At 37.0% G+C, this 14,718-nt stretch overlaps 1 protein-coding gene across 1 annotated transcript in view; it reads right to left on the bottom strand.

Moving 5' to 3' along the window:
- The window catches only part of dok4 (docking protein 4), a 52,365-nt gene extending 40,550 nt beyond the window's left edge, over positions 1-11,815 (bottom strand). Inside the window, exon 1 of the mRNA XM_073837134.1 lies at positions 11,570-11,815. The gene's annotated coding sequence lies outside the window, so the exon portion shown is untranslated. The remainder of the gene's footprint in view (positions 1-11,569) is intronic.
- Positions 11,816-14,718: the final 2,903 nt, after the last annotated feature.

The raw sequence follows: 14,718 nt of genomic DNA on the forward strand, positions 1-14,718 counted from the left end.
CTAATGAAGGGGCAAATGAAGGTGTTATGACAGCCTAGAATTTATCACGTCATCTCACAAACAGCATGAGATGAATGAACAAAGAGGTGACAGCGAAAAAACAGACCTGGGCTTGCAGAGAAACAGAGAGAGAGGGAAAGCATATTTCAGACGGATCCAAGTCCCCAGCATGGTTGTCACACAAAGCAGGCATTTGGCTAGGCCATCGGCTTCGTCTAGCTCCTGTGGAGCCGAGGTAGTCTGTCTGAAGTCTCTCTGTCGCTTCCTTTTCTCATCTCTGGTGAGCATTTGCTTTGACAGCTGAGACACAACTGAGTCTAAGCAAGTACTTTCATTAAAATTGCCTTGTACACAAATCCGCCTCCACTAGTTGTGTATTTATTATCAAGCTATGAATAAGTCAGGAAAACTGAGGCAGTCCAGCTCAGCTAGCAAATTCCAAGGGACATTTTAGTTAACTATGCCTAAAGGTAGAGTTATCCTAATTTGTCAGCTCTATAGGGAGGAAGAGCGAAGGCAGAGGTTTGTAGGGCACATTGTGAGACTGCAGAGACGCAGCTGATGAGTCAACGGCTGGTTTCACTCTCACAAAGTATCAGCCAAACGCCTTAAAAGACACCTATAACAACTTTTTCCTCGGTGCAGTTCAACAGTCAAATTTTCAAACTTTTCTTCTGCCGGTTCTTGGCAGCATGGCATCATGTTCAACTGCTGCCAAACTAGAACTTGGCAAAGTATGTCAACTTGTTTTTTTTAATGATAACTTTCTTTTATGAATGAAGAGTTTGTATCATTGGAAATCATAAACACTGTGTATACACAGTAAAAAGTTTTCACCAGTTTCAACTTAAAAACTTTTAAGCTTTTAAGTTTAGCAGCTACCTTAAATATTAAGTTAAATCAACTTAAGTCCTTTCAACTCGCAAGTTAAATCAACTAATTTTGATTGTAATACGTTAAAACGACTTGTAGTTTTAAGCTGATTTAACTTAAAAACTTAAGGCAGCTGCTGAGGTTTTTAAGTTGAATCTGGTGAAAACTTTTTACAGTGTATATATAAAACAATATTATACGATTATACAACAAGACTTTCAATGTTTTTAAATAAGTCTCTTATGCTTATCAAAGTTCCATTTTTTAAATCATAAATAAAGAAATAAAAGCAATATTATAAACATTATTGCAATATTGTTTTAATACACTAAAATATAATTTATTTTTGTGATGCAAAGATGATTCAGCATCATTACTCTTCAGTTTCACACGATTCATCAGAAATAATTCTAATATGATAATTGATCATTATTATCAATGTTGGAAATGGTTCTGCTGCTTAATAAATGTTTCTTTAATAAATGATTCTTAATAATGATTAATAAAAAGTAAAAAAAAGAACAGCGTTTATTCAAAATAGAAAAGTTGTGTTACAATATACACTACTATTCAAACGCTTAGGGTCAGTACATTTTTTCTTTTTTTTAAGTAATTAATACTTTTATTTAGCAGGGATATGTTAAATGGATAAAAAGTGATAGTAAAGACTTTTCGATTTTGAATAAATGCTGTCCTTTTTCATTTTAAATTCAACAAAGAATCAAAGAAAAAAGTATCACAGAAGCCCAAAAAAATATTAAGCAGCACAACTGTTTCAACACTGATACTAAATCAGCATATTAGAATGATTTCTGAATAATCATAACACTGAAGACTTGAGTGATGACTGATGAAAATTCAGCACTGCGTCACAGAAATAAATTATATTTTGACATATATAAAAATAGGAAACCAATATTAGAAATTGCATTAATATTTCAAAATTTTACAGTTTTTTTCTGTATTTTTGATCAGAAACCATTCTAATTTTGATCTTACGGTCATCTCTCAAATATGCGTAGGTGTCATTCATAGAATGAACGTACATACAGAAAATACAAATAAGCGTCTCTTTCAGATGTGAAATCTATGAATCGCAAATGATCTTAAACTTGCGCGGAACTGTATGGTTTTAGCTCTCTGCCTTGTAAATGACTCCTAATAAAGATCACCATCATCATCATCCAAATCCTTTAATTTAGAACAGCAAGCTGCAAGAACAGTTTCCATTTTCAAAAATTAGTTTTTACAGATATGAGCGCTGACGTGGATTTAAGCGTACGCTCACTCTAAGATCAAACTGAGAGTATGCACGCTTTAGAAACGAGGCCCCAAATGTCTAAAAACATGGAATTATCATCTCCAGACAACCAACTGGTGCTTCTTTGTAAATGGTTTAATAGCTTTACGAAATGGTTGCTGATGTTCTCCAGAAGTGACAATCTGTTTCTCTTTTTGAGGTAGCTCTGATGAGTTTGGCAACAAATTAGTAATGTTTTCCAAGAAACTCTTACTCAAACTGTGTTTCTTTCTTTCCTTCTTGTTCGCTGTCTGTCTCACACAGATGTGCCCTGACAGCCTCGCACGACTGAGGGTGAACAGAGAAAGAGATGGCGAAGATGAAGGTAGCAGAAATGAGACACAGACAGATCGCGAGATACAGAAACAGGGGCTGAGGGAGGATGTCAGAACTTGGGAGATTGTTCACGTCAGCATTCTGGCGCTTTTGGCTTTGAAGTTTCTCCCTTACGGCAAACTGAAGTGACAGACACACCTCGTGCAGGAAAACGTTTAAGCCACAATGATGCATTACACTTTGTTACAAATCAAAGTGTCAAAAAATGAGGGAAAGATGCAGAGAATGAAAGGAGGAAATTTTACATGCTCACCATTTAGCTTTGTTTGTAAAGCAGGTTTCAAATCTGCATCTATTTCTTCACAGCAGCCTATGAGTAATGGTAACACCTCAGCATTTTGCTGTATCTGAACCTGCAGCTGTCACGTACAAACAGGAGCAGGATTCATATTGAATACTCACAATATACGGCATTTGTGCTGATGATATAAAATTAAGAAACACTGCTAACTTCTTCTTGCTTGAAATCTTGCTCTTTAAAATTAAGTAGCAAAATCCCATAAACGTGCAAATAGTCATCAGATTCAACAATTTGCTACCCGCAAAAATGTACATATTAAAATGTGTAAAAATATAGCGAACATTTCTGTTTATTACATTCTATTTTTAGATTTAAGCATTTAAATTAAATAAGTATTATTTTTCCTCCATTTAGTTATTGTTAGTAAACTACTTAAAAGAATGCCTTGATTTTTTTACTTACATTACATATTTATTTTTAAAATCTGAAAAAATAAATACTGTAATATCATCTTAAAAAAAAAAAAATTCCAATCAAACGTTTTTGAACGGTAAGATTTTTAAAAACAGTACAATTTTGAAATATTTTTACTATTAAAAATAACAGTTTTTTATTTGAATAGATTTTAAAATGTAATTTATTCCTGTGATTTCAAAGCTGAATTTTTAGCATCATTACTCCAGTCGCACGATCCTTCAGAAATTATTCTAACAGTCTGATTTGCTGCTCAAGAAAATGTATTATTATTATTATTACTTTGAAAACAGATAAATAGATTTTTGTCAGGTTTCTTTGATGAATAGAAAGTTCAGAACAGCATTTATCTGAAATAGAAGTCTTTCATAACATTAAACATGTCTTTATCATCACTTTTGATCAATTTAAAAAGCATCCTTGCTAAATAAAAGTATTAATTTCTATAATTTCTTTGGATCTTTCCATTCATCAAAAAATCCATGTACTCAACATGTACTCAACAATTTTAAATACAGATAATAATAATAATAATAATAATACAAAATTTTAATTATGAACTGCAAATCAGCATATTAGAATGACTTCTGAAGGATCATGTGACACAAGACTTTAAAAAATATATTCAAATAGAAAGCAGTTGTTTTAAATAGTAAAATATTTCACAATATTACTGCTTTTGCTGTATTTTGGATCGAATAAATGCGTGTTTGGTGAGCAGAAGGGATTTCTTAAAAAAAAAAACATTAAAAATCTTGCTGTTCAAAAACTTTTGACTGGTAGTGTATACATAAAAATTAAATAAAAATAAAAATAATAACACACCAGGGTTGCCCACATAAGCAGATGAAATGAAACGTATGCTAAATAGTAAAGCATATTTTAGGATTATTTTACTGTTCAAATAAAATACAGCAAAGTAGACCTTTTGACTGAGAGCCTTTATAAGCATCCTCTGACAGTGCATTGTCAAGCCTGCTTTTATTTGTACAGCACTTTGCACAATACATTGTACGTCAAAGCATCTCAAGAGAAAATTGAAGGGAACATGCACTCTGGGAACAACAACAACAAAAAACGATGTTTAGCTAAAAGATGGAGAACCATAGTCATCTTAAGATCAGAAAAGAGATCAAGAAAACAGGGGCAAAACCATAAACTAATACCCAACCTGTTGCCGGAGGTCTACCGTGGAACATAATTACTTCAGTTGAATAAAGTTAAAAACTTGACAAAAAGAGAGCCTAATGTCATATTCTGGTCTCATAACTTCCCAGCTGATTTATGGGACGCGGCAGAACAGGGAGCACGAGGGGAAAGACAGAAAGACACAGAGGGAAAGACAGCAGGAGGAAATGCGTTCACTATTCATTTGTTACAGAGGGAGCGCACGAGGGCACAACTTAGACACAAAAACAAGCCGCAAGCCGCATCTCTATCTCTGTCATAAATTATGGATGTTGTCTGATGTCTCCTAACTGCTGTGGGGCTCTCAGGAGGCTTTCTCAGCAGCAGGCCTGGCAGAAGAGCTGAACTTATAATGTACAGCCTTCCCCTCTCAATGTCAGCTCCAGCATGGGGAGTGCTTCACTAAAGCATGGGTCATGGACTTGTGCGCCATGGTAAAACACATTACTGTAAGATCGGCTCACTTTATGCACTGCATGCTTTTGGTATGCTTAAAATGACAATTAGCCGTCCTTGCCATGGTAAACCTCACTAGAACTATTGCACTTTGGGACATTGGTGATATCTCAAATCATAAGGTTTGTTGAGAGTGTGCTTACTTTATAAAAGAAATCTAACTAACAATTTTCACCTGGCAGACAAAAAAAAACCCCACAGACTAAAGGTCTGGTGTGAATCTTGGCAGGCGAAACCCAGTCATTTCGATGAGAATCCACACGATTGGGAAAGCAGACTTTAATGACTTCTTCAGACATCACTGTTTATCATTAGCCAGGCCTTTATACATTAACTAACCAAACAGCAAGATGTAACTTGTACCACAGGAAGAACTGACATAAACAGGAAACTGCAGATCGGCAAATCCTCTTCAGCAGAGTCAGCTGATGAGACCATAGAGAAATAACAATATGAAAGCTTTATAGAAGCACTATACTCAGATGGAAAATATAGACATGTACTATAGAGGCACTATATTTAGATGGATATACAGTATATACAACCACTACAGAAGCACTATATAATGTACAGTATAGCTGGATGTATAGAGAAGCACTATATGCTATTCAATATATAAATACACACTTTAACCAGTTACTCTTGAGTCAGAAACTTTTTTTGGCATGAAATAATTCACCCCATTTATTTTCTAAATGAATGTTATTTATCTTATTGTGAACCATTAATCTGTCCATGTGCCTCTATTCTTGACCTCGTATTTATTAATCAAAATGTCTAAAATCAATCTTCCAGTGAAACGGCAGACTGTTCGGTGACTTCTGTCTGATTAAATCCCACCCCTTTTCAATCGACTGCAAGCTCGCATTCAGATCTGCCTCCATCCAATCAACATACTCCAAGCTGTTTATTTTTCCAATCATCGGTTTCGCTCAGATGTGCGTCACAACACGGAAGAAAAGTTCTGATGCTACTTCTGTTTCACCGTGACTTTAAACTAGTACTATTAATCTACCAATATCAGCATATGGCATTAAACAGAAGGAGAGGGGAGGAGACAGCACTTGTCCTGTATGGTGTGCTGTACTCAGACAGGCACAAAAACACAAACCTATACTTTATCTCTCTCTCTCTCACACACACACACACACATACACACACAAACACATATACAATGTCACAAAGCTCATTTGGTCCCTCAGCTGGGTCCTCTGTCAGGGTCACAGCCATTTACTCGGTCCCATCCATCAGCACAGACTACACATGATCGTTACCTACACACCCACCCACACTAACACGCAGTTCTCAGCCTTGGATATATTTTTACAAACACCAAAACTGAAGTCTATACTTTACTTTAAAAACACATTCACTCTTAAAGGTGACATCAGATGCCAATTGTCCACAAATTGGTATGATTCTTTCGGGTCTTCATGAAATGTCTGCAAAATACTTTGGTTACAAATTACAATTGCTCAATGGTTGTGTAAATCTAACCTTTTTGCCTTGTCAAAAACAGCTCTGTTCACAGTGACCTGTTTTGGTGCATGTCTCTTTAAATGTTAATGTGCTTTGTTCACCCCATCCCTTTCTTCCACTTTTTTGTGTATTCAATGATGCGTTGCCATCAATAACAAAACTAATCCACTGCATCCTCAGTGGCTCTGATGTCAGGAGAAAATTAAGACTCTTATGGTCACTTCTACGTCCAACAACAAAACACCTGCATTGCTTCGAGACATTGTTGACTCCACAACTGCTCGAACGTGGATAAAATAGCGGACAGCGTACAACTGGCTGAGGGCAGAAATATGCTAATACAGAGCAGTCCTTCAGCGGCAGTGGGCGGGGCCTGACCAGTATGACATCATACTGCTTAGAAAATCAAAACGGCTTGATAATCTGGATTGTTAAGGTTTTTTAGGGATAATAAAAAAGGAGTGAATGGATTTTTATAATTGTAAGGTGGTTATGTCCCCACACTAAGCCACATTTATATACAAACACTAGGGATGTAACAATAGCAAAATCTCATGATAATATCACAATACGAAGTCCACAATAAAATATTATTGCAATATTTGACAAAAAAAAAAAAATGTGTACACTTTAAAGTTAAATGATTCTATCTAATGTACTTCAAGTGTTTAAAATTAAGAGCCCCAACTCATGTTCTTAACTAAGAAAACTTCTTCACTAAAAAAGTCAGTGAATTGACTTGTACCTGAACTTTAAAGCCCTCTTTTTATTATTACATTCACAGTGGTGTTTTACGAAGCCAAACAAATTAGAATATAATAATAACAATTTTATATTATTGTTATTCCTATGATAGTAATAGCTATGTATTGTAAAACAACTGCAGTGTAAAATAATTGAATATGAATATTTCATAGGTATACTATTTTTGTGTCATAATACAGTATGGAAATTACACAATTTGTTTCCTAATTTCTACATCTGAAAGAGATATTCTGAATTTGGACTGCAGTAACGTTACCCCCCTAAACCACTAGCTGTCAACATTTCATACTGCACTTTTAAGCTTTTATTTTGACGGAAACTGCAATAGAACTTTTATTTTGATGGAAAACTTCAGCTTCAGTGAAAACAGGCTTACAAAAATGCATCTCACTACATATCATCTACTGTGAGTGTTGCAATGCGTTTGGGAATGCAATGCCCATGCAATAAAAGTACATGCAATAAAAGAGTTCACTGCCTTCACTGTGAACTGAGCCGTTCAGGGGCGCAGAAAACACCGGATCATGAGCTGATCGCCTGAACCAAGTGTGCGTTTTACTTTGAACAGATGTACTTTGCTTTCGGTTGTAGTATATTTGACAAATGCTGTGCAAAAGCATAAGGGCCCAAAACACATTTTAAAGACCTTTTATGTTAGAAAAAGATGTTTTAATATATTTTAAAAACTAAACTTTTTGCTTGGAAGACCATAACGTTGTGTGACCACAACAATATCGACACAGTTTTGCTACCGCAATACCACGATAATGATTATACCGTTACATCCCTAACATACACCATGCAAAAGTGAATTTTGCATCCAATGTCCCATTTAATTTTATACCTAATATGCCAAAAACATCTTTGGTAATATTTGTCTCATCCCATTTAATTATGAATTACAAAAAAAGTAGTGCATCATTGGATATTATTGTTGGTCATTTAACAGTTCTATAGTAAAACATCTGTCAAATAATAAACGATTAGCTGCTTACATCTGATGACTTTTAACAGCATCTATGGAATTTTTTTTATAAAATAACAGAGTATAGCAGAGCAGCATCAAGCACATCTAATACTGGTAGGTCAATATGACCATATCTGATTACTGGGGGAGGGGGTGTTTGTCCTCAACGTCTGTGTTGGTTACAGCCCTGTCTAAGCTCTGAGCAAAGACCTCTTTGCAGTCTCAAAGCTCAGTAGCACATTTTGACACCTTTACACACACACAATCCCTGTTAAACCCCTCAAAACAAAGCATATTTTCAAATCCCACTGCTTCAACCCCTAATTCGAAAAAGCCCTTGTGTTATGGAAATGCTGTGCATTTCAGTGTACGTGCAGTTCGATAAACACCGAACTCTTTAAATATGCCGCTCAGACATGACAGACAGCAGTGTAGGGAGTCTGTGGCGCGTATGCACGCCAAAGCTCTGGGGAGGGGTGCAGAAATCCAAACAAATCAATGCAGGCCGAGCCCCGGAGAGACACAGCATCCACCACCGCCAATTACTGCAGCGCAGAAACAAACACAGTGGAAGTGAACTGGAAGAGAAGGCAAAGTCTGTTGCTAGCAGGTAAAGCCGTAGTTTTGCGTGCGCGTGAGGCCAAGGGGGGGGGAAAGAGGGGGGTCTGGATACACTCACACAGGCAGGTTTGCTGGGTCTGGCAGTGCAGGCAGGCCACTCTGTAATTTACAGAGGTGGAATGCAGCATGCAGCCGCGGGTGCTAATTACAGGGCGCTCATCTCTCTCTCTCTCTCTTTCAGACTGTGAGCCAGCCGACCAAAACCAGCCGACTCCCACACTGCTCCGCTGTCAACTGCAACCTTCAGACAAAATGCAGAAGTGCACACACACACACACACACACACACACACACACACACACACACACACATACACCAGGACAGCTGTTTGGATAACATCTATGACTCAGGTGACTATACACGCTACAAAACCCACAAAAAGGTTTACAAGTATTGTAATAGACCCCATTACAAAACCACTGGAAATTGACTGCCAGTACTTCTAAGGCTATTCATCTCTCTTGACTGGAATCTTGTGCTGTTATGGCTTTTTTAGCAGCTTCTGGTCAGGTCATATAGCATGTTCTCTCGGATGGCGCCGATCTCTCAGTCATGGCATGTGTATTGATGCCTGTGCATAGAGACGGAATTCTTTGAAAGCCATGAACGAAGTGAAAGTGGAAATGCACTTATGCATACACACTCACACTGCCAAAGAAGCAAACCCACACAAAAGTATTAAATTCCTCCACATATACAGTGTATGTGTGTGTATGCACCTCCACAGCAACAGTGTCCGTTCTGCCCACTAATCATATTGTGTTTAATTACATGAGTTGGATTATACTGGAGAAAGCCTAGGTCAGCAGGACAGGAGCCCAGACTTACTTAGAGAAAACATCCACCCCCTTCAACGCTAAAATTCAACGTTACAGCTTTTTGGATGTGAACGAAACACTGTTTTAGCTAAAACGAAGTGCTTGACAGGCTGAACGTCCAACTCATCATGTCAGATTTGCTATGGGGTTCTGCCAGACCTAATACTTGCTGTCTTTTGCAAACATGGTTTGACTACTTACTAATGTCATTTCTAAATACGATTATAGCATATTAATGCGTCTGTTGCAAAATGTTAGACCAAAAATACTGCAAACAAAGGCTTCAGCTGACTCAAATGACTACACTGACATTTATCTAATAGGTTTCATTCAGTCTCTATCAAGCATTAAATCACCAGAGTCGGGTTCAGTGTAAGGGGGTTACAGGTTAATAGGTGTTTATCCACCTTAATCTTTATTGTGCTCGAAAGCAGTTTACCTATGATAACACCATCACGGTAATAAGCTATCACGTTGACCGATAAGATGTTTTTTTTTTTACTTTCTATGTTCTCTACAGCCGTGGAGGATTTGCAGAATAATTTATTATGAGCTTTAGTGAAGCTGTTTATGCTCAGAGAGATAAGGCTCAGATTAAACGGCGTCCTTTATCAGCATGCAGCACATTCAAAAGACACTGTTTCAATTTAATTAATTGCCCACAAGACAAGGTGCAAGGCAATTATTTTCCATACTTAGACATTCGTGTGAAAATATGGACAATAAGGAGAGTAAGTGGGAACATATCCAGGAACAGAGGTCTTTGTTTTGCCTCTGGTTACGTCTCAAAAATCTACTGATCTGTCTGCCTAGACTTTTTTTATTAGGCATCAGATGAGTCAGCTGAGACAACCTGGAACACGCCTCTGAAATCCAAAATACAACTCTCTAGATTGCATGACATAAGCTGTGTCCGAAATCATTCAGTCATTTCTAATCTCCATAGTGTATAATGGCTGAGTGAGGATGAGTCTACTTGATTATGACCCTAGTAAATATTTAATGAATGCCTATCTATGGCTTGTCAAAGAAAATTACCCATTACAACATATAAAACAATTAGCCTAGCAAAAAGAACCAACACTGCCACAATAATAATGAATATGTTATGAATCTTCAGTTGACATTATTTCTTATACGGACTGGTTAGCCAACATATTTTAGGTTTTCTGTCAAAGCTTTTTTTTTTAACCTTGATGATGCCTTGTTTTCATTTTCATCTGGACTTCTGAGCTTCTTCATTTTTTTGGCATAAATTAATTGTTCTAACTTATGTTTTGATGTTGTGACATGAAAATAATGGCAGCATATAGCTATGAGTAACGTGTTAGTTGGTTATACTTTATTGTCATTTTTTTAAGGAAATTGGTCTGACAGTGGAATACAATAATTAAAATCATAACAGCAGACGATGACAAATCATTATCCAACATTATCATAAATCTGATATCTGGTATGAAAAACTTTTTGTACCGATTACATTTACACAACAGTACTCTATAACACTTCTCTGACGGCAGGGAATATAAAACATGCTTGTAAATATTTGACTGCTTAATGACGCATTGACCAATTAGAAATAAGTCATCTAGAGCCGTGGAAAAAAAGTAATATATTAATACCTATGATAATAAAGTAAATGCATAACATACACTCAGAATTTTAATTTAAAGACCAGAGCATAATCTCATGTAAACGTCAAGAGCTTGTCATATGAGCTGCTGAATTAACACATACAGCGCACAATACCAGCTTAATTAGCTATACTGGGTCTGAAGATGCATTTCTCAACTAAACTATAGCCTCTCCTTCACTTCACACACACTCACATCAGTAGACGCAGCTGGTTAAATAACCATAACGTGTGGGATGCTGCTGCACAAAAAGTTGGAGTAAATGATGTACCTAATTCAGTCACAATTTGCGGAGAAAAACTAAGCGCGCATTTAAACACCATTCTGAATGACCTCTTTCATTCTCTAGCATTTTGTTGGCGTGACAGGAGTAATGGTCATAGCCTGGATACAGCACATGAACTTTCATAAACCTACCTGGATGATGTTCAGCTGAAGGTGCGGCCCCTTCCGAGAAGACTGCTGCTTTTAAAAAGGTGAAAATGCGATGTTTTTGCCTGTGCCCTAACAGAGAAAATAACACCAGCAAGTATTCTTGAGGGGAAAAAATGTGTTCGGGCTTTAGCCCTGCCGACAGTAATCCAAGTGACTCTTCTTGGTTGTCGTCTTGGGTTTCGGGACGAGACGCCGTGCAGCGCGTCTGAATTTCAAGCACCAAACACACACGGCTGTTTCACTCTCAGCTGTCTGTCTCCAGCTCCAGCAGACAACAAAAGTCCACCCTTTACCGTACTACGTCAAAGAAAAGCGCACCAAAATAACGTGAGGGCTTAGTATGCGTGTTTTTTGTTTATCGACACTGACGTCAGGAAGTTGTCTTCACCAGAAACATTTATTAATTTCCTATGATTTATTAGTCTTTAAATTATAGCGCTAAGCTTTAAGCTTTGGTTAAATTTATTAACTCTACTTCATAAAGTTTATTGTTATCATAAAATGTTGAGGGAGTAGGCTACTGTGATATCTTTATTGTGTTAAATTTCCAAGGTGTTTTTTTAGTATAAGAGGGTTTTCACGATGCGTCATTGATCGGCCTTATTGGCGGGAATGAACGTAAACAATGCCACTGAATTGAAGGGAAATCGCAAATTTAGCAGATTATTGCTGCAGAAAAGAACATTTGGGGGACTATAGTCTGCCAAAAGTCAAACAAATCAACAAGAAGACTGCAAAAAATATACTGAGGAACAAAATGTTTGTGGTTGGCCAAACTGAACCAGGATTTTCAGGACAACAATTCTTGACCACATTTGTGTTGGTTCTTACTACCCGTCCCTTAAAATACGGAATCGTCCCGTATTTGAGAATGAAATTGCACGTCCCGTTTTGAATCAATACGGGACGGGTTTTGTCCCATATTTTTTTATAATTTTTTTAAAGCAGCGTCTCATGCAAATCATCCCACGCGCATTTTATGAAGATGCCTCCTTTCCTACTTTTGATTGGGTAATACTTGATGTCATTGTTAGTTTGATTGGTCTTTTTAAGACTTGTCCAGTGAGGAGGGCGGGTCTTTTAAGCAGAGTCTGCCAAGTCTAAAAGGGGCGTTGCTAGACCCTTTTTACTGGGGCACGTGCCCCAGTAAAAATCTGCTGTGCCCCAGTAAAATCTCAAATTTGAGTTAGAATTTACTTTGATAATCCTAAAATAAAGACATTAAACTATATGCAACAACTGAATTAACGCTTCTAAAAGCAACACAGTTTAACCGAAGACTATGCACGCAGATATCCATGCCCGTTAATTGTGTTGTAAATGCAACTGGCTTTCAAAAAAGAAAAGTGATATGAGTTCTGGGGGGCATGTGCCCCAGTTTTGTGACAATCAGATTAGAGTTTACTAGACTGAAATAGTGTATTACAGTTTTATGTGCAAGATGCATCTGATGGTCAGTGAAAGGTCAGACTGAGGCTGAGACTACCACCATTGTGTCCTTGAGCAAGGCACATAAACCCAAATTACTTGAGAGGGAAGCTATGGACTGATGCGTCAACAAAAATCTTAAATATACTAATCAATTTGCTAGTAAAAGCAATTAATATGACTCACTGAATGACATTATACTGCTTTTACTAGCATGCAAATGATCAGTGGAAGCATTCTGGGTATCAAAATATTATGTGGATATTAATTTGAAATATGGATGTGTTGTGTGCATTCTCACACATTGCAGTAGAGGTGTTGGGGTGGTGCATAGGGCCCAAGAGAGCCACTCACTTGCAGGGTAAATGATGGATTTTTGGTTGGAGCATTCGAGTGAGTCTGCTATTGCTGATGTTGGAGTTTCTCCGCTAGATACGTCATCATCATCACTCACAATGAATGCTGATCAGTGTTTTTAAAAATGAGTTATGAACATTTGAGAAAAGTCTGAACACCAAGGATTTTTTTGGTGAAGTTGAAACTCACAGTTCTTAGTCATTAAGAAGACGCATGAAACATTTAGTCTCTAATCTACTGTCATATTAAGTTTTGATGTCAAAATTGATTGCCCCCAGCTGGTTTGAAGTGGGACACGCATATGGACCACTTGGGGATATCTCAGAATAATGACAGCAAAAAATTTCAGCTCTGTCTTCCGTTCTCATGGTAACAGAGGCAGGAAAAGTGATGCACAGCAAAGCGGTAGAGAAGAATGACAGCGGAGGATTACGCGCCAGTATGAGGCATAAACCGCTATTATAGCAACTAGCAAAAGAGTCAGGTTGTCAACTTACATTTCTTGGCTTGTCACCCTGGCAAACAGTCGTTATTAAAGAAAAAATTGCACAAGCACTTTTATAATGTTAGTCACATATCAGACTCATCTTAGAACTTTGCATTACTCAGGTCTGGAGCTCATAATATTGCTTTCTCCAGTGAAAAATCATCTAGTCTGAATCAAGAGAGAAATCAAGCACTGTTTACAAGCAAAAACAGTTTTAAACTAATATTTCAGTGGATTTTAATATGAGAGAACAACATGGTATGGACTTTTTCACTGATGGAAGCATTATTATGGATTATGGACTCCATAATATGAATATTTTAGTCAGGAGCAACTATTTGCAGTTTAAAACATCTTAATGATGGACTTATTTATAACAAACACACAGCTTTTCACAAGATGTTATTTGACGGACTGGAGTCATGTGGATTACTTGTGGATTATTGTGCTGTTTTTATCCGCTGTTTGGACTCTCATTCTGACGGCACCCATTCACTGCAAAGGATCCATTAGTGAGCAGTGATGTAATTCTAAATCTGGATGCTTATCCAAATCTGTTGTGTGATCTGATGAAGTAACAATCTTGGATGGCCTGAGAGTAAGATTTACGATGACTGATTACAGATTTTTAGTATTTTATCTGTAATTTACAAATTAGGAAAGAATTTAAATATTGGCCATTTATCGATTATCAACTGTGAAATAACATAAAATAATTACTGTCTTATCATATTAGCCAGAAATGTAATACGACTGCATAAGAATGTATAAAACTCATACATTGCTTATTCTATTTCAGAGGAAAGGCAAGTAAATGAGAGGTGATTGAGAATGCAGGAGCATGAATGGGGGAGGAGCA

Source organism: Garra rufa, chromosome 3 (assembly GCF_049309525.1).
Source record: "Garra rufa chromosome 3, GarRuf1.0, whole genome shotgun sequence".
Lineage (NCBI taxonomy): Eukaryota > Metazoa > Chordata > Actinopteri > Cypriniformes > Cyprinidae > Garra > Garra rufa.